Source organism: Podarcis filfolensis (genome assembly GCF_964270895.1).
Source record: "Podarcis filfolensis genome assembly, chromosome: 9".
NCBI classification, from domain to species: Eukaryota; Metazoa; Chordata; class Lepidosauria; order Squamata; family Lacertidae; genus Podarcis; species Podarcis filfolensis.
The window spans coordinates 27,288,089-27,307,834 of NC_139610.1; the positions used below are offsets into that span (position 1 = coordinate 27,288,089).

The window sequence follows — 19,746 nt, forward strand, 5'->3', positions numbered from 1 at the left end:
CTTGCTTTGACACAACATCATGTAACCGCCCTACAAACACATTAGAATGAATGCTAAATAGCCAGATTGTCTGCAAGCACCCACAGTCCCCGGGCAAACAAATTCTGCAGATTTTACAAAATTATAAAACCTTTTTGATGAGATAGCCTAGTGTGGAATAAAAGCATTAATTCTGCATGTAATTTGAGTCTTGCACCAAAAAGAGATTTTGTGAGTGCTTCATTTGAGCACTCGCTCATTTAGCTCCCCCTTCACTGTTTCCTGCTCCAGTCCCTTTCTTTTGGAGTAAGGGAAGGCAGTAGTGGCAAGTGGTATGGAAGCTTCAGTAGAGTTTGGTTTTGTGCCAGGTATGGGACTGAGATTGCCACTTCCATAATCCCTATTGGGGGAACTATTTAATCAAAGAAGAAGCTCTTCTACCTTGAAGAAATGATGCCAGTAGTGTTAGTTTCCCAATGTGGATTCCCTGGTGGGATGAGCCCAAGCACTGTTGTGGCCCCTGATTGCTTGCTGCCACCTTCCCCTAGCCTAGGTTGAACAACTGGGTCCTTGTTATAGGGGGATGCGGTTGTTCTCATCTTGAAGACTTATAGAGCCTTTTTGCCTCAAATTTGCTTTATTGAATCCTTGCGGCACCCCTAGTAATGATAGTTCTATCACAGTTCTTCACAACTTGTGACCTGCGCAACTGAACTCAGCCCTCCATCCTTTGTATTGCAGCCTATTTCAAACCTGGAATACCCCTGGTTTCAGTGTCTCTGGCCAGCACCAAAAAACGGGAGATTTCTCAAGCTCTATTGTGGACTACGTTAGGGTTGCCATATTTCAAACAGTGAAAATCCGAACAGAAAGGTTGTTGCACTTCTTTTGCCCGAAGTTGATGAGCTTTTTTCGGAGCAAGACCACACCGGGCACTGCTGATGAATGCGGTATTCCAAATATGTCCAGAAGTATGGTAATCCTAGACTACGATAAAGGATTTGGCTTAGTGGACCAGTCATAAGTGGTGCTAGAAGTTGTGGGGAAGAACAAGACAATGAAGAGGGTGTGATACAATGACTACTGCAATTGACACAGGATTGTGTTGCAATTGTTTAAGATAAAACCTTTTTTGGAAAGAAACTACTTTTGCCATTTTTATGGACATTTATTGTTTGTTTACAGATATTGGTGATATTGTGATGATTGCAAAAGCTCTAAGGGCAACCATTGTATGAAATGCACTGTTTTGAGAATCATAGAATTGTAGAGCTGGAAGGGACCATGAGCGTCATCAAGTTAGGATTCTGGCAAGACTGTCACCAATTCCCTTTGTGCCATCTATATTCTCTAGTAGTTCAGTACAGTAGTAGACTTCTGTCACCATCCATCTTAATGACATAAAACTGGCAAACTGGTGATTTTCTGAGCTAGCAGATTTGAACAAGACTTTTGCAAGGCTGACTACATATTTCCATTAGCATTCCAAAACAGCTAAATTTGCAAAGTTTGTGTGCCATTTTAGATTTCTATTGCCACAGCTGTCAAATGAGGTTTCATGTCAAATGTATCCCTGATTGTTCCCTATTTTCTTGCACCTTAGGGTACCTTAGGGTTTTTTTAGAAGTCTTGATTCAACTCATAAACATCTATCTGTATCATCAGCAAACCTGCATCAGCAACAAAGGGTCATTTGGAAGCTCTTAGCATTCAGGTACCAATGTATCAGTTTAACAAATGTCGTTCAGTTAACTTGCCAATTAAGTTGTCCCCAAACCTAACACTCAGCTCCCCATCCACAGACTGACTATCCATTTTATGTAAACAGCTATTTAAGCTTTGCCACATGGTCTGCATGGGGCTACAATGTCAGGCGAGACCAGCAGTTTGTTGGTTCACAAGATATGAGGTTTTTACGTGTCAATTTAGCTGGGAAAACATCTCTTAAGATCCCTGACAGAAAAAAAATATAGTGGCTGAAGACTGGAAACAAGTATTTAACTTGTGTTTGGTCCACAGAAAACAGATATTTGGAAAATGAACTTTAAAATTATATGTTAATTTTTCTTTTCATCAAAAGATTTACGCACACTATTAACCATATTATGGCTCCAGAAAGCCCCTGCTTTTTTGGCATATGTTTGGTTGTCCTGGGTGCTTAAAGCTGAATGATGGTCACAATTTGACATAATGTGCTTAGTGTCTCATATGATCTGTGGAGACCTACCTTCTTCCTGGATTAAAATTCCACCCTTGAGACGGGATTACTGGAAACCTTGAAGCTTAAAGTTGACAGGGAAGCAGGCAGAGACCAGCTTACAGCACCTTGAACAGCTACAAGAGAAGTTGTATTGGCAGGGAGTGAGAGCCACCTGAAGTCTTATGTAGGATGCCCAGGCTTGAAGCATGGTAGGCTCCACAATATAAGATGTTAAAGGACTCTTATTTTGATTAGTGATGATGACTGAACTGTTTGGAGGACCTTGAATGAAGCCCCAACAGTTCTCCCCTTACCACCACCAAGGAAGTGTCCTGAAACTTAGCCTTATTCAAGGCTTCCACCAAGCATTGGGATCATTGCACAGTGTAAATAGTTAGAACATAGTTAGAATAGTTAGAGAGCCAGTGTGGCGTAGTGGTTAAGAGCGGTAGACTCGTAATCTGGTGAACCGAGTTCGCGTCTCAGCTCCTCCACATGCAGCTGCTGGATGACCTTGGGCTAGTCACACTTCTCTGAAGTCTCTCAGCCCCACTCACCTCACAGAGTGTTTGTTGTGGGGGAGGAAGGAAAAGGAGAATGTTAGCCGCTTTGAGACTCCTTTGGGTAGCGATAAAGCGGGATATCAAATCCAAACTCTAAATGAAGGGCTGGTGAAACAGGGGGAATGAGTTTCCAGTGCTGGGTAGAAGGCCCGAGAAAAAAATTATACAGAAACTAGGGGCAGTAGTGATTGTATGCTGCGGGCAACATTGTTTGGCGTAGAAAAATAGGTGGCATGCTGGAAGGCCAAGTGAGAACAGATCCAATAATTCAGGTGGCCAAAGGAAGCAGGACAGAATTGACATTGGGCTGAAAAGTAGGAAATGGATGAGGAAAGAGATTGAGGAAGCAAGAGAGAGTGGCTAGGAAGAGAGTATCAAAATCCCATAAAGACAGGATGGGGAGTGTGTGCTTGTCAGTGTGTAGGCAGGCAAGGGGAGCCCTTGGGGGCTTTTAGCCAGAGAGGCCAAACAGGCAATGGAGATTGCAGATGAATTTCATATATTGATTGAACTTGCTAAGCAAATGTTTGCTGCAGATCTCTAGGAATGCATTATTTCAGCAGGGTGAGTGACAAAATCTTTATTGTTCAAGGTCAGCTGGAACCAAATCCTTTGTCTGTTGAGGAGTAAGCTGATTTTGCTAGCTATTGGTGCTTGACCCAAATAGATGTTTCCCCCCAGAACAGAGGCTACTTTTCAGTTATGACCAAAATGAAGGCTTACCAAGCTACTTTAATAAACTCCTGTTAGGAAATTGGAAGATGGCCAAAACTACACCCTAGAATAATCAGAACGTTCATCTTGAGCTGAAGCTTAACATGATCTGCTAAGGTCTTTTTTAAAGGAAGTTATTTAAATGTATGGATATGATGAATTCTGAAGGAATTACGGTACTTTAAAATCAAGAGTGAGTTTAGCAGCTTTCCTGTACCCTAACCACTCTTTCCAAAATAAATATTCTTGCTAAAGCTGGCTATCCTCTGGTTTAATAACACACGCTATTATTTATTCATTAAACAAGGAAAATGCAGTCAGAGCTGCTATGCAAAAACACAGAAATAAGATGGTTCCTTGTTCTGAGGAATGCAGAATCTAAGAGAGTTTAGACTACATACTGTGGCCACGTGCCATTTGCTCTTCTGCAAAATAGCCAGCATACACAATTTAGACTATTTAGACATTATGCTAATAAACTGAAAAAGCTATCCCCTGCCTTTAAGCCTGAGTAGTCTCAGTAATAAATTGGGAACCATAGCAATTCACATGATACTTTTCATGGCTGTATGTTTGTGCTATGAGGAAAATTGGTGAATATGATTGTGTGATTGCAAGAATATTTGCACTCAGTTTTAGTTGCTGCCCCACAAAATAATGTAATGGATGTTACCTGTAGGAGGCAAGGAAGATAAAGAAGGAATGATTTCTTGATTAAGTTTCAGTGAGGCAGAAAAGCAGTAAGTTCTGGACATAAGTTCTGCACGCACACCATTTGAATGGCAATGCCCATGAACTTTGGGGGACGGTCCCCTCAAATATTTTATTGGGGGGGTGAAGATCCCTTGGCTCCTAGGAATTGGCTCCTATGCTCAGCAGCTGGTATGCAGATTCACACTGCCTCTGGCACTAGTAAGCAATGAATAGTAGGTATCAATAGCCCTGCCCTCTCCAAATTTTCCTAATTCCCTTTTTAGGCTATACGAGTGGTAGTGAGTTCCGTAGTATGAGCACATGAAGCATAGAACATTTATTCTTGCTTTTTCAATCTGCACCGTTGAGTGGATGATTCAGTGGAACTTTGGCTAATGAATGGTTGTTGGTGTGTGTGTGGAACTGGAGCAATAAAATCTCTTGATCATGTTCTTCTGTACTGTAACCTGTACAGTGAGTACAGAAAACGGTTGATTATCTTTCTAAGAATTCTCTTGGGAAGATCACCTGACGATTCTGAATGGCACTGCTTCACAAATGCTTCCTCCTACATTAGTTTGAGGAGGTTGCAGAAAAAACAAAAACTGACTTCAGTGCATATCAGGATAAAATTTCTATAGGATTGAGGGACAGAGAGAGAGAGAGAGGGGAGGACGAAATGTGTGTTTATATCTATCTGATTTTAATTGCTTTAATGAACTGTATGTTTTATTTCTGTACCTGCTTTCATTCATAGTAAGAGCACAGGACTGTCAGGTTTGGAATGGGTGTAAGGCAGCAGGGCCAGTCAAAGAGCTGATAGCCTTATTTTTTTCAAAATGTGACAAGGGTGGAATGGGTACTTTTAGTTTCTTTCCTGCAAGTACCCAGCACACAAAGGTAATTATGGATTGCAGTTTGATAGTCAATTAGAGTTCAAAGGTGCAGCAAGGGTTGTTAGCCAAAACTCTCAGGGCAACAACATTTCCAACCCCCCAAAGACAATTCCATAGTTTTGGCAACATTCCATTGTTACTTTTGGAAAATGCTTTCTGACATTCATTCTTAGCATGTAGCAAACCATTTTCACCTTATTTCATAGCCACATATATCTGCATTTATATCTCTGGGAATGAGATGAAGGATAGTGGCACTTAACCTGTTCAAAAATCCTGCATCCTGTGGAAGCTGGAAACAATGGAAAGCTTCTTGCTACACCCAGGGTGGTTTCCTGTAGTCACACTTGAGACACAAAACGTAAAATCTCCCCTTGCAAAGAGGCTAGCAGCCAGACATCTGAAAGCAGCACAAGTTGAAATATTAAAGGGAGATGCATCTTGTGTGTGAGTCATCCAAACAAAACAGTGTGAAACCAAATAGTTACTAAACATACTGAGCCAAGAGGCAACTGACTGCTGCTGTGGATCAATATAGTTCAGTTTGTGTTGCCTCTACTGCTACATTCGTCAAAGTGAAAGCAAACGCTTCCGTGGACTTTTTCAGTACTTTGATTCTGGAACATAGACGGAAAATGATGTGGTGCCGTCTTTGCGAGAGTTTGGCAGTGATGATTTATATGGACACGGTGGCTTTTCTATGATAACCTGTGCACCTAGATTGTTATGGGTGAGTACTGTATAGCTATGCAGCCGTGACTTGTTTATGTTTTGTGCTTCCTTCGTTTTACTACTCTTTCCCCCATACCTGCCTGTTCAGGTTTATAATTTTCTTTCTCTGTTTCATATGACGATCTGTGGTGTTGATTACTTTAGTAGCATAGTCAGATATATGCAGATGTAAATCCACAATTATTTAGAACTATAGTTCATATTCCTCAATCTTCATTTAGATGTGATTAAAGGAGATTCATGTTTATTTTTGAATACAGTACTGCAAAATAGGGCAGGCAAAGATTCTGGTAGGAACACCACCATAGGATTTTTGCAGTGCTGAAGGCTGGTGATGGAATTATCAAAATATAATGGTCAGTCTGTTTTTTCAGGTGGCTATATGTATCGCTACATTGACTGCCTGGAATATAATAAAACATCACTTGTCCTGAAATGGAGAGTGCAGTCCCCCTCCCCGCAAAAAGCAGGATTTATTGCATCTTTATGAATGCAGTCTTTGCTGTACAGTTGTATTTTAAAGCTGTGCGGACTGAAGTCTTTAGTTTCTCACAATTAGAACACATTAAAGATATGCAGTTCAAAATTCACTATGTATCACTGGCTTGCTTTTTACCAAAATAATTTGTTGTGGCATAACTGGGAAAAGGCCATAGCAGTGGGTATACAGCTGAATCCAAATCCTATGCATAAGCAAGCTCCACAGAGTCCAATGAAGTTTACTCCAAAGTAAGTGTGCATAGGATTGCAGCTTCAATGGCTTATCCAAATGATAATTCCAGATTTATACAACAGACTTCCACCACCCTGTAAGCTACAGCATCATAATATTAAGCAGTTCTTGGAAAATGCTGCCATTTTCACCAGTGCTCCAGAAAGTAGCATATATCACTCTGACATTCTTAAGGAAATACTGGTCTTTGACAGTTGTTGTTGGTTGATATGTTTGAGAGCGCCAGACATACACTTCATAAACAGAGCATTCTGATCACCCCATAAATCATTAAATCTGCTCCCCAGAAAAGGAATGAAGAAGCATGCCAGTCTTTCATTAACTGCCCCTGCTGCACAAATCAAAATGGTACATTTATTGGGCTGACGAGATCAAAGAATTGCTTCTGAGCCAATGAATAGCAAGTCCTCCATATCTCAGTACTTAACTTGATTAATCAAGCAAAGTTCTCGTATTCCACCAGCCTTCAGACTGTAATACAAATGTCCTGCCTCAGCCTTCTCTGGGTACAAAGATATAACTTCTACACAATCACAGCTGTTCTGTCGCCTCCCGTCTGCCACCCTGTAATGTAATAGTATAATCTCCTCACCCCTTTCATTTTAATGCTGACAGGCCATTACAGTTCGTGATTTACCCAAGCATATTAACCATAACCATGTTATGCTGTGGGTGCCTGCATATGATTTATTATCAGATAGTAGTCATTTCTATTTACATAGTCACTTAAGTTTTTTGAATTACTACCTGCGGAGAACCGGGCCCTCTTCCCTTTATACCCACCTTTCTGAGCTATAAGGAAAAAATATCTCTACTGTTTAGAGGGGGAAATGCTTATATCACAGGAAGGGATATTTGATCACTTGCAAAAAATGTCCTGATGACCTACAGATCCTTGAAGAATATCAAAGGAAGGCTGTGTTTTTCATGGCATTTAGCCATGTACAGAGGTAAGAAAGCATACTTAAGTTCTACTGATTTCAGTGGGGTTTTAAGCATATTAACTGTATTCTGGGTTGTATCCATTGAGCAAAATCCAAAGCTCTGTCAGCTTAGTTGCTCTCACAGAGCATTGCATCCTTATTTCCCAATTCTTGTAAACAACTCTCGCATATTTTGCCCTAGCAGTGCCTTTTTCACAGGATTGTTTTCATGTAATCTAAACAAAGGCTATATCACGCATCTGGGAAAATCCAGAATGCATCAATAGGTTTTGTAATTTCAGGATGGATTGAGGTTGTGCAGGTGTCACTGACATTTTAAGGGTATTAGATCCATGGCTCTGTCAGTGCATGATGTAACACTTTACAGGGCAAGAAGTGCAAGTAGGTAGATACGTCCTTTGTAATGTGACATTATTTTGTGACCTGGTTTTGTAATGTGATGTTATTTTGTGACCTGGTTTCTGACAGAGATCAATAAACACAGCACAAACACAAAACCCCAATACATATACATTAGTTCTATATTGTACTCACAAATATGAGCATATACTATTATTAAAACAGAAAAAAACTCCAACACCAAACGCTTTCCTCAAGAAATTAAAAACTACCTGCAACAAGCTTTTGTTTTGGGAATGAACCACTTTCTCCAGAAGTGCTTTTTGGGTGCAATAAAATATGCAGCAGAACTAGATTATATGTGGACTGTGTAGAAAAAACAAACACTCAGTCTCCATTGTTTCTAGAATAAAACACTGTGTGTACACAGCCTAAGAGACGGGGATTAAATACAACAGTTTTCTTAATTAGTGAAGATGCTTTCCTGAATGGACTATTTATCTGCAGGATGGAGTCTGAGACTGGTGCTTTTTAAGGGTGTATATGAGAAAACAGCCTTTTCCCGGCTGATGAAGGAAACATGCAGTTTTTGAGATGATTAGACAGAGAAGAGAGAGAGCTGTACATTGGTCCAAGCTGAAGGCTCTTTTGGATACAGTTGCTGTTTGGGGATCTAGTGTAGGACTTGTGGCTGTGCTGTGTGCTGAGGGACTTTGTATACCTCAGCTATGGTCCTCCTGTATATATTTGTGAATAAAACATAACAAATATAATAAAAGACACTGTAAGTCTCTATTGCATGTGTTCTCTTATCCTTTGGTGGCTGAATGCCGTAGCACTGCCCACAGACTTCCCCTTATTAAGGAAGTAGAGAGCATTAAGAATAGACAAGCGTTTCCTCTTGCGTGTCTGACTGCATTCTTTCCCTGTTCTGATTCAGCCAAATATTTCATCTATACTGCTTAACTCTGCATTTCTATAGGGACCCCAATTTCTTGTGGGCATTTTCAGTTTCAGATTGCTCTCTGTTCTTTTAAATAACATGCCATTGAATAAGCAGTTATCAAAATCTCTGGAGGTTGTGGTTCAGTTCTTCTTGCTGATTGGATTGCTGTTTTCATCTTGGACAGCTCCTTCTTGTCCTTTCCCCTTATTTTCCCTCAGAAGATTCCCCCTCTCTGTGTTTTTTCCTCTAATGCTAATGGTGCTTTGAGCTTCTTCTGCCACAGTAGCACCAACATAGAAAGTGGAACAGGGAGTATATAAAAATGGGCCTTCCTAAATGGCTTTTGCCCTGTATACCTGAAAGAGAGTCTCCACCCCCATCATTCAGCCTGGACACTGAGATCTAGCTCTGAGGGCCTTCTGGCAGTTCCCTCATCACAAGAAGTGAGGTTACAGGGAACCAGGGTCTTCTTGGTAGTGGTGCCCTCCCTCTGGAACACCCTTCTGTCAAGAAAATAAACAACTACCTGACTTTTAGAAGACATCTGAAGAAAGCCCTGTATAGGGTCGTTTTACTGTGTTTGATGTTTTAATTTGCTGTAAGCCACCCAGAGTGGCTGGGGCAGCCCAGTGAGATGGGTAGCATATAAATTATATTATGATGATGATGTGGGAGTTTGGAAAATGTGCATAAGAGGCAACATGAGAGAAGTGTATAACGTTATGCATTTTGTGGAGAAAGTGGTTAGAAAAATGTTTTTCTTCCTCTCTTATAACCTTAGAACTTGTGGACGTCCAGTGATGCTAAATGTTGGCAGATTCAAGGCTGACCAAAGAAAATGCTTGTTCACACAGCGCATAGTTAAACTCTGGAATTTGCTTCCAGAAGAGGCAGTGATGGCTACCAACTTGGATAGCTTTAAAAAGATGACTAGACAAATTCATAGAGGATAAGGCTACTAACCCTGATGGCTATGTTCTACCTCCCCAGTAGGAGGTGATAATACTTCTAAATACCAGTTGCTGGAAGCCTCAGGTGGGGAGAGTGTTGTTGTGCTGAGGTCTTGCTCGCAGGCTTCCCATTTGCATCTGGTTGGCCACTGTGAGAAAAGGATACTGCACTAGATGGGTCACTGGCCTGGTCCAGAAGGCTGTTCTTAGGTTCTTACTACACTTGTTGGTGTGATACTACGCTCATGTTCTGTGATTTTCCAAAGTGCAGTAATCAGCGTGGGGATCGGCACAATCACCACTGTAGGTCTTTCAGGTATCGACATGCTCAACGCTCACCAAGGCCTTCATCTGGAAGTGTCCTTAGATTATGAGTGTCCACCGTGCTTTATGAATATCTGCCCCACTTTTATTGACCGCTGCTTTTAATGAGGTGTTAGCTATGATGTCACATTTTTCTGCCTTGTGATAAATTCTGAAGCAATGTTGCCACTTGCAGGATCTATTAGGTGCCTCGGTTCTCTGCTTTTAGTATTCTTTTTTGTCTCTCAGCAGTTTTCCAGTGCATTAATTCACAGTTAGGCTCCACTGGTTTACAGGATTCTGTTTGGAGATTGGGCTGTCACACTCTGCAGAGAATCAATTTATTTTTCAAATCCATGTACTTAAGACGCAGATTAAGCTATTAAGAAGCATGAGAAGATCATTTAGCAAAATACCTTTTCTTGACAATATTGCCTCAAACAGAAGAAACCCTCACTCTAATTATGCTAAATATCACAAATAGCATGGTCCTTGAAATGGAAGAGCATTTCTATTTTGGCTAATCATTCAATGCCAATATATGTACTGCTTTTGAAAGAGTGCAGCTAGATGAGCATAGATGGAGAGATGAGCCCACTGCAGATCTACATCCATACTTTTGGGGCCACACACCTGTTGGAAGTGCAACAGCAGTGATCATTCAGTTTGCCACTTAAGAGTTAATTCTGTCCATGTTGAAGGCAACTAACCAAGAGGGTGTGGTAGTGCTGCTGGGCTGGCTGGGGCTGCCAACTTGGCCCCACAACCATGGGTGCCCAGGACTGTGGGTGCTATGCAGTGTGCATGGCCCTGGCACTGAAATTTGTGGGTGCCCGACCCCTTCATGGGGAATTTTGTGGGTGCTGGGGCACCCAGGGCCCCAGGAAGTTGGCACCTATGGTGCTGGCAGCGCTTACCAGCCAGGCAGACTGCTGTGATGTTTACTGGTTGTGCTGTTCTGAGGGAGTTTTTCCTCTGTCTGTTTGGTTGAATGTCTCTCTGCTGAAGTAAGGAAGACAAAGGCTCTGTGTTCCTTTCCCCTCAAATTATACACTGCTTTTGTTCAATAATGTCATCAAAAAGCAGCACTCAAGAATAGGGATGGCAGAGAAACAAAATAAAAAACTAATCCATCATTAGTTTCTACACCGCCCAAATTAGGTGGTCAATCTTTTTATGAACATTCATGGTTTTCTTCCACACCAAATAATTTGTGAAAATAATTGTCAAAAACAACTTACATGGTTTTTGAAACTTAGTCCTACTTAATTTTCCTTTGTCACACCTTACCATAACCTTTCACCGTTGTTTTTCTTTCTTTCATTGCATCTCATTTGACGTGCTGAAATGTGTATTCCTTCCTTGTCACAGAGGTGCTGATGGGAACCATTATCCAACCCATTCAATCACTGTTATGTTTCTTAAGCTGTCACCGCTTGATATCCCTCTCATTTTATCTCTGTAGCTCTACTGCATGCGGTGGGCAGGGGTGAGAGAGGCTGCCCAATGAGTTTTTCCATCCTCCTGCGCTATAAGACTTTGGTAGCAGGGCTAGACCAAGTTTTCTTTGACCTCAGAAGACTTTTGGTTTCCTGCCCATTACCTTCAGGGTGGGGATCGGGTGGGGGAATGGGCAGTGACATTCACTGCAATCCTTTCAATGAAATGGGTCACTCATTGGCTTCACTCTCAATGTTGTCTAGAGGTCCATTGCCTCAGGCAGTGCAATGCTGAGGTTAACAACAGCACCACTAAACAAACAAACCCCACTGTGCTGTGGTGACAGAAGAAAAGGGAAAGAGGAGAGATTCAAGAATAGCCATGTAGCACAATGTGGGCTTTCTTGGTTGGCCAAATAGCTGAGCTATAGCAGTGTACAGAGAGTGTACAGTGGTACCCCGGGTTAAGAACTTAATTCATTCTGGAGGTCTGTTCTTAACCTGAAACTGTTCTTAATCTGAAGCACCTTAATCTGGGGCCTCCTGCTGCCGCTGCACCGCCGGAGCACGATTTCTGTTCTCATCCTGAAGCAAAGTTCTTAACCCGAGCTACTATTTCTGGGTTAGCAGAGTCTGTAACCTGAAGCGTATGTAACCCGAGGTACCACTGTATATGTGAGTGGCAAGATACACATACATACTCTCCAACATTTATCCGATGAAAATAGGGACGTTCCATTGCATAACAATAATTTTACTATTTATACCCCACCCATCTGACTGGCTTGCCCCAGCCACTCTGGGCAGCTTCCAACATATATAAAAACACAATAAAACATTAAACATTTAAAAAAATCCCTACACAGGATTGGCTTCTGATGGCTCAGGGATAGGATAACTCCATACCCTCCAACCTTGCTCTAATGAAAATAGGGACATCCTAAGGAAAAGTGGGACATTCCAGGATCAAATCAGAAACCAGGATGGCTTCTCTAAATCAGGGACATCCTTGGAAAATAGAGACACTTGGAGGGTCGACACATATGAAGGAAGAAAAAATGGTCGGGGCAGAAGTATTTACAGACTTCAGATACCATGGAAATTGTCTGTAAGCCCAGCAGAAGGCTGTTCTGTAGCCACTTTTGGCAAGCCCACAGCAAGCGTGTGACAAGATTCAGTGGAGCAAACATGTCCAAGTGCCTATTCTGGGATGTAATGATTAAGTACTCTTATATTGAGCCAACCCTACCCCATGAAAATACCTTTAGAGACAAATACAGTGGTACCTCGGGTTAAGTACTTAATTCGTTCCGGAGGTCCGTTCTTAACCTGAAGCACTACTTTAGCTAATGGGGCCTCCTGCCACCGCACCGCTAGAGCCCGATTTCTGTTCTCATCCTGAAGCAAAGTTCTTAACCTGAAGCACTATTTCTGGGTTAGCGGAGTCTGTAACCTGAAGCGTATGTAACCCGAGGTACCACTGTACAGGTGGGACTTAGAAACAGCTTTATTCAATGAGGCCCTACGTTTCGTGTGTTCAAAATCATGTAACAGAACACTGATTTTTAAAATGAAAAAGTAGAGCACTGATTTGCTAGCTTCCCCCGAAGTACCAGCATGGCCTTGGAGAAGAATTAACAAACTCTTGGGCAAGTGATCGCTTAGAGGGCATAAAAGAGTAAAGAAAGCAGGATGTACATCTTTGTTGCTAGAATTCATGTTCTAAAGGTGTCAAGATGTCTTCATTTGCAAATTGATGTAGCCCACTGTAGTTCATATAATATTAATCTCACTGTATGCAATATTTAACAGAGAAATGCTTAAAGGCCCCTTCAAAAGTTGGCTATTCTAGCATACTTGAATTTAATCCGATTTAGTTTTCTCAAGGCTAATTGGAATATTGATTGGGCATTGCATCTTGCCTTTAAGTAACTGAGAACCTTTAAAACAAGCTATTTAGGTATATGTAATTGTTTTCTATGATTTACTATAATTTATATATTCCAAAAGTGGTGAACCTTTATATTCTCTGAAGAACTAAACTGGAGTTTTCAGTGTGTGAATGCAGTTTCTTTGTGAGGAAGGCGTTCTATTTTCAGTTTATTGGGTGCGTACAAATGTCATGGTAGACCATGGCTTATTGTGATGGGGCTGAACTTAACCTCACATGCTGCCCACCCCTTCAGGCTTTTTCTTCCAGTTTTCTATTACTCCTGGCTAGCGGTGTCACCCAAACTTCACAAGCCATAGTTTATGAAACTGGCTTGTTTTTGTTAACCGTAGTTAAAATTTACAACAGTTTAGGGTTCAGACAACATGCTGAACTGCAATTAATCTAAAACAGAAGCAGAGGCTTCAGGTATCCTCCTTTGAGCTGCAGCAAAGGAGAAAAGAGAGAACAACTTCAAAGGCCACTGATTCCCTATACTTCATTGTAGGGAGAAAAACATGAAAAACTCTTGGAGGTTTACTACAAAGGAGAATGAGATGGTTTTTGTGAACTGTATGCTGATCCAGAAAGGTACTGAAGAGACATTTTAGGAAGCTGAAATAAACTCATCATGAGTGGGTAGCAAGGACAAAACAAGTGGGGGAAAGGCAGAGATGTGTAGGGCTGGACAATAATGACTGAACAGTCAGAAGAAAGACTTAGGACATTTACCAATCAGTAGGTTTCAGTTTTTATTTTAATGACTATATTGAAAATGGTTCTGAATTGCCTTCTGTTTCAAAACCAATAGGGAGAACATGTCACCTGCTTGATTAGTTGCTTGAGGCTGATCTTTGTATAAAAGAGGGAACGTTTTTTGAAGGCCAGAGGTAATTATAAATTGGTAGCTTGGTCTTGCCACCACAATAGGCTGCCAGTGTCAAAGTGACATGGTTGCAAATTTTGTTCAGTTACTACAGAAATGAGTAAAAGCAAGCTGGCTCACTTAATACCTTTGATGGCATGCCTATCAGCTTAGCTGTGTAAGTATATGTCCGTTATGATACATGCTAACCATCCAACACACTATCCTCCAGAATGGTTTTTAGGGGGACAATACCATAAAATTGCACATGTGGTTCATGTAAATGCTTTAAAACATTTTTTAAAAGGGTAAATCAAAATCTAAATTTCCAGGTGTTCATTCAGGAATGCCAACAATCTAGGGTCTGGTTTCTTTTTAGAAGAGATAGTTTTGCTTCTTTTAGTATATAAGCATAGAAAATGTATGTTTTCATTCTTTTGTGGTAGGAAACTGAATCAAATGGAAAAGCTTCAGGGTTGTTTTAACTGCATATAAATAATTCCACATACCTCTTGCGTAGAGCCTTCCCATAGAATTTTTAGTATGGCAGTTGTGCAATTGTTACATGTACAAGGTCCAGGTGTTTTTCCTGATTGCTAGATTTGTCTTGCAGATAACCCATTTCCCCAGCACTCGAAAGCACAACATTGTCTCGCTGGGCAAATATAATTTGCTGATCACTGGTTCCTGCAAAGCTGATTTTCAGAGCCTGCAAAGCATGGGTGCAAAGGAAAATGGCTCACCTGATATCATTGTGTCCTGCCCACCTGCCAAAGAGTTTCAAATACCTGCAGTGTTGCCCAATCCCTTGCAGCCACCCCCCCCCCCCCGGTTTTATGGACATTTTGTTTTCTAGTTCAATGTAGGCTGTATGAGCCGTCTCTCTAATTATGGAGCTCACATCTACCCCTTAGACAAACTACACTGTGGTTATTCCATCGTAAGAAGACAGTCTCCATACTTGCTTCTGTTCTGGGTGGGGCACAATTACAGTACATGCACCTAAGACAGAATCCTCCATGGCCCAAATATGTTGCTATCAAATGGAGGGGGGGTGGTTTGTTTTTATGGTTTAGAAACTAAGCCCCTTCAATGCTCAGCAATTTCAAAAAGAGGCTATGAAGTACATGGATATGCTGAATATTTTGCTTCCTAACAAACAAGCTATTAGTATTCATTCTGAAAATGCTGCTTAACATTTTATCAAGAGAGATGATTTCATATTTATGTGGAATTTATTATTTATGATTTGGTATAATCCAACAATAAGTTGCCGCAGAAATGTTTTTTGAAGCAGCAATTTAGGAAGAACACATGTATTTGTAAGCAGGTTGTAACAATGTTCAAATTCCATGGAATAGAACAGCACATATAATGCAGCTAGGCATTTGTGGGATTGTATTATTGGCTTGAATTTTTGGGTGGACCCAATTGGGAAGACTGCTGGGGGGTGGGATACTTCCCCAACTGCTTATTCCCCAGAGTCTGTGCAGCAAGGGTCCATAACAGTGTTTTTTTCCTAACTGAAACTCCCCTTTCAAATGAGTAAAGAGATTTGGGCAGCAGCAGCAAAGATGCCTACCAGTCCCAGCATACCAGCAGAAAAAAATGTGATTTGTATTATTTCTGGCAGAGAGAGGGTACTCCAGTTGTTCCAAGCACCTGTATTCAAATGTGAGCATCGCTGCAATATAGCCCCATAGAATAAAATTTGCCATAACTTTCAGGTGAAAACTGAACTTTCAGAATTGCGGCTTTCTCTCTCTTTCTTTTTGTAACAGGGCTGGAAGCAAAGCCTGAGTTCCAGATCTACCCAACACTAATTTAAACACTTATTGTCTGCAATAAGTAGACAACTTTGGATGAAAGATGGTCTTACAGCTATGGCGATGATATGGGACTCCTTCATCGGGGTTTCTATTTCTGTTTTGCCATGGCCCTCCTGTGTGACCTTGGCAAGCCACTCCAGCATTAAAAAAACAACAACTCTGCTGCGCAAGATTGGCACCTAAATAATTGGCCTGAGATTCAGAAGTGCTAAGCATTTAACAGCCTCCATTGATTCTCTGTGGCCTTGAGTCTATTAGGAGCCATAAATAGTCAGCATCCCTTTCAAGGTAGCTGCTTGCTCATTTCAGAATCCAAAAGCAGAAGAAAGGGTGCCAGTTCCTCAAGGTTCTCTCACACCTGCAGTGGTCCCTTCATAGGGAATTGGCCTTTGACAAGGATGCTCTTCATCCATCTGTGTTCTGTTGCTCATTTCTATAAAGCAAGCTTGGCTAACCTGTGGGCCTCCAAATGTTGCTGGACTCCAACTCCCATAACCCCTTGCTGACTCGGGCTGATGGGAGTTGTAGTCCAACAACTTCTGGTTGGCCATAGGTTAGGCACTCTTGCCATTAAAATATATATAATGTTCAGCTCTTGAAATGAAATTATTTGTAGGTTTTTCTGGTTTTGGTTTTTAAGAAATATATTAAAATCTCTTTTAAAATAGCTTTTAAGGTAAAGGTAAAGGGACCCCTGACCATTAGGTCCAGTCGTGGCCGACTCTGGGGTTGCGGCACTCATCTCGCTTTATTGGCCAAGGGAGCCGGCGCACAGCTTCCGGGTCATGTGGCCAGCATGACTAAGCCGCTTCTGGCGAACCAGAACAGTGCACGGAAACGCCATTTACCTTCCCGCCGGAGTGGTACCTATTTATCTAGTTGCACTTTGACGCGCTTTTGAACTGCTAGGTTGGCAGGAGCAGAGACTGAGCAACGGGAGCTCACCCCGTCACGGGGATTTGAACCGCCAACCTTCTGATCGGCAAGTCCTAGGCTCTGTGGTTTAACCCACAACGTCACCCATGTCCCAAAATAGCTTTTACCTCATGGCAAATACAAGTGCTACCTTATTGCTTCGCTATGTTTAGCAGCTCTTTCCTAGATAGATTTTTTCCCCTTGAAAAACAGCAGGGCCCTGAACAACTCTTAGGCCCTTTGTGCTCTCTTGCTCTGTGTGTGTTTGTGTGACTGCAATTGTATCATTTTTTAAAAAAGAGACCTCCCTGATTCAAACCAGTGGATTTGGTGGAAACCTTGCTATAGATTCTAGTAGACTTTCAAATGGTTCTGGGCTGGTTTTCATATCACTGAGACAGCAAAGCTATCCTAATATTCATTCCTTTCCTGCTTTATCAGAGTGCCCTCCTGCTAACATGGGCAGAATGGGAACAAGAAAGAGGAAGCCTTCTTGGCAGTGGCCACCTGCCTTTGGAATGCTCACCCCAAGAGATGTGCACCTTCTAGCCATTTGCAGTCCTTATTTCCCCCTTGCAAGACTCCCCCCCCCTTTAGTATTTTGATAGTTTTAGCTGCAGTAGCAAGTATTTGGTGTTTTGAAGTACCATATTTCTCAGCCGTTGGCTTTAATATTCCAGATAGGGATTTTGTGTTTATTTAGTTTTCTGTTTAAGCTGGAATTTTGTCAGTGAAGTTGATTACATGTATTTTGAAAATTAGTAGCTTGTAGGGTTGTATGCTCTGTTTTAACTGTTAGTCGCCTAGAGGCATTTTGCAGTAGGTTAACATATATATTTAATTAACAGTAACAGTAATGAGCCATCATCTTTGTTATGAAGATTTTCAAATGAGTGAAGTGACAGCAGTATAAACTGTAAAACAACAACAACACCAAAATGTATTTTCTTTCCTGTTTATATTCAGCACCAGACAGCCACTTTGATCATATGTTTAATGATTTTTTTTCACAGGAGAATAGACTGATAAATAATATCTAGCTATTTAGAATTAGACTTAAATAAGAAAAATTACAAACAATATCCAGCTATTGTTTTATAAAGGCAAGTTAGCTCATTCAAATTAAATTGAGGCTCCAATAAACATCCCAGTTTAACAAAATGACGTAAGAACAATTTATTAACAGGTAAATTTCAGCCAAAATTATTTTAACTAAATATATTTTACACATATAAATGTTTTTCATATTTCAAAATAATGCCCATGTGACATTAATAAAACTATTACTTGCAGTTTATGGCAATTTTACGAATTCCATGTGGATAATTTTGAGCCATGCAGTCTGCGCTGGAGCAATCAGCTTTAACCTCTTCACACACTGAGTTACTCAGGTACCTAGTTCCTTCCAAGGTGAGAGAAACTGTACATACTAAGCCTGACAGGACAGCTTACTCTATGGTATTAACCCCTTCATGCATTAATTAGACTTAAGCATGTTGGTTATATGAGACTGATTATCCAACATCTTGCACATAGTTTGGGACATTCCTCACACCCACTCTAGTTATGCAACTGTTTGCTGAACCCTTCATTGTCTGTATTTTTGATTTAGCCACATTAAATCACATTAAATCACAACTGTTGTAAAGTTCATCACACATTTGAAAGTGCTGTAATATAAGCTGATAATGAGGATTGGTGGGTTTTTAACTTTCAGACAGTAGCTCTAGTTCTTCCATATAGTCATGTTGCTAAGTAGAAAGTGGGAAATAAGAGTCTGTGATTGTTTGCCATCGATTCTGACAGCTAGCTCCAGAATCTGTCTATATTGGATGCTACAAAAGGGAAATGAAGAGGTTTTCCCGATTGGTCCAGTAGCAAAATATATATGACTTTTAATAATCATCAGGTATTAGAAATAGATGCAGACTGAATGTCCTTGTTTTTAGATAGCAGAACAGAGAAATACAACTGAAGCAAGTTGAGTGTGGACAGCAATTTAAAGCTCGGAATTAGAATTAATCTCGTTTCATACCCATAATGATAATATATATATATATTGCTGCCTTACCCGTTTCATAACCTGCTGTTAAAATGCACATTTAGAGGGAGGCATCCACTAAACGGTGTCATAAAATTGTCTTAGAGTTGTAGCTTTACTTACCTAACAAAACTGTTAAGTCCAGAGAAAAAAATGAAAGTGGATTTCTTAAAATGCATGCCACTGTGCACAAATGTATGCAATAGAAAAGAACGACATAATCATATAAAAAGGCAATTTATATTTCTTGTTCATTTTTGCTTCCCTTAATAGGCAGCCATGCCATTTAGTTTGTATCAGATTAAACGAGATATAAAGGAGATACTGATCAGCACTAGAAGGAAGTATGCCTTTAAAAAAAGTATCATTTCTTTATACCTGTAACACACTAAGGGCTTTTGTAGTGGTTTTGTTAAAGCCTCTCACGATAACTGGCTGAGCTGTCCTAATGTCAAAGAAGGCTGGAGTATGGAAAGGTATCTGGATATCAGGGCCAGGCCAAGGCTGTGGGTAGCCATATCCAAATATAGGCTTGGAGCCCTTGAGTTCAGTGACCGCCTTGAATTGGAAAGTGGCAAATATAGAGCCTGAAGTTCAGCGAACAGAACACATTGCCTTGTTGACTAGGCAGTGGCAAAAGGCCAGGATTCTGGTATGTTTATCAGGCCTGGTCAACCAAAACACAGCCATCCTTCAAGATTCACACTTCTCCAGCCAAGAAAAGTGTACAAAAAA

At 40.9% G+C, this 19,746-nt stretch overlaps 1 protein-coding gene across 50 annotated transcripts in view; it reads left to right on the forward strand.

Annotated features, from left to right (window-relative positions):
* Nucleotides 1–19,746, forward strand: part of SORBS2 (sorbin and SH3 domain containing 2) — a 182,169-nt gene that overhangs the window by 72,789 nt on the left and 89,634 nt on the right. For 4 of the 50 annotated variants that reach the window (XM_083629937.1, XM_083629941.1, XM_083629966.1 and 1 more), the window contains exon 4: nt 1,583–1,693. The exons of the other annotated variants lie outside the window; for them this stretch is intronic. The gene's annotated coding sequence lies outside the window, so the exon portion shown is untranslated. The remainder of the gene's footprint in view (nt 1–1,582; nt 1,694–19,746) is intronic. 50 annotated transcript variants of the gene reach the window in all.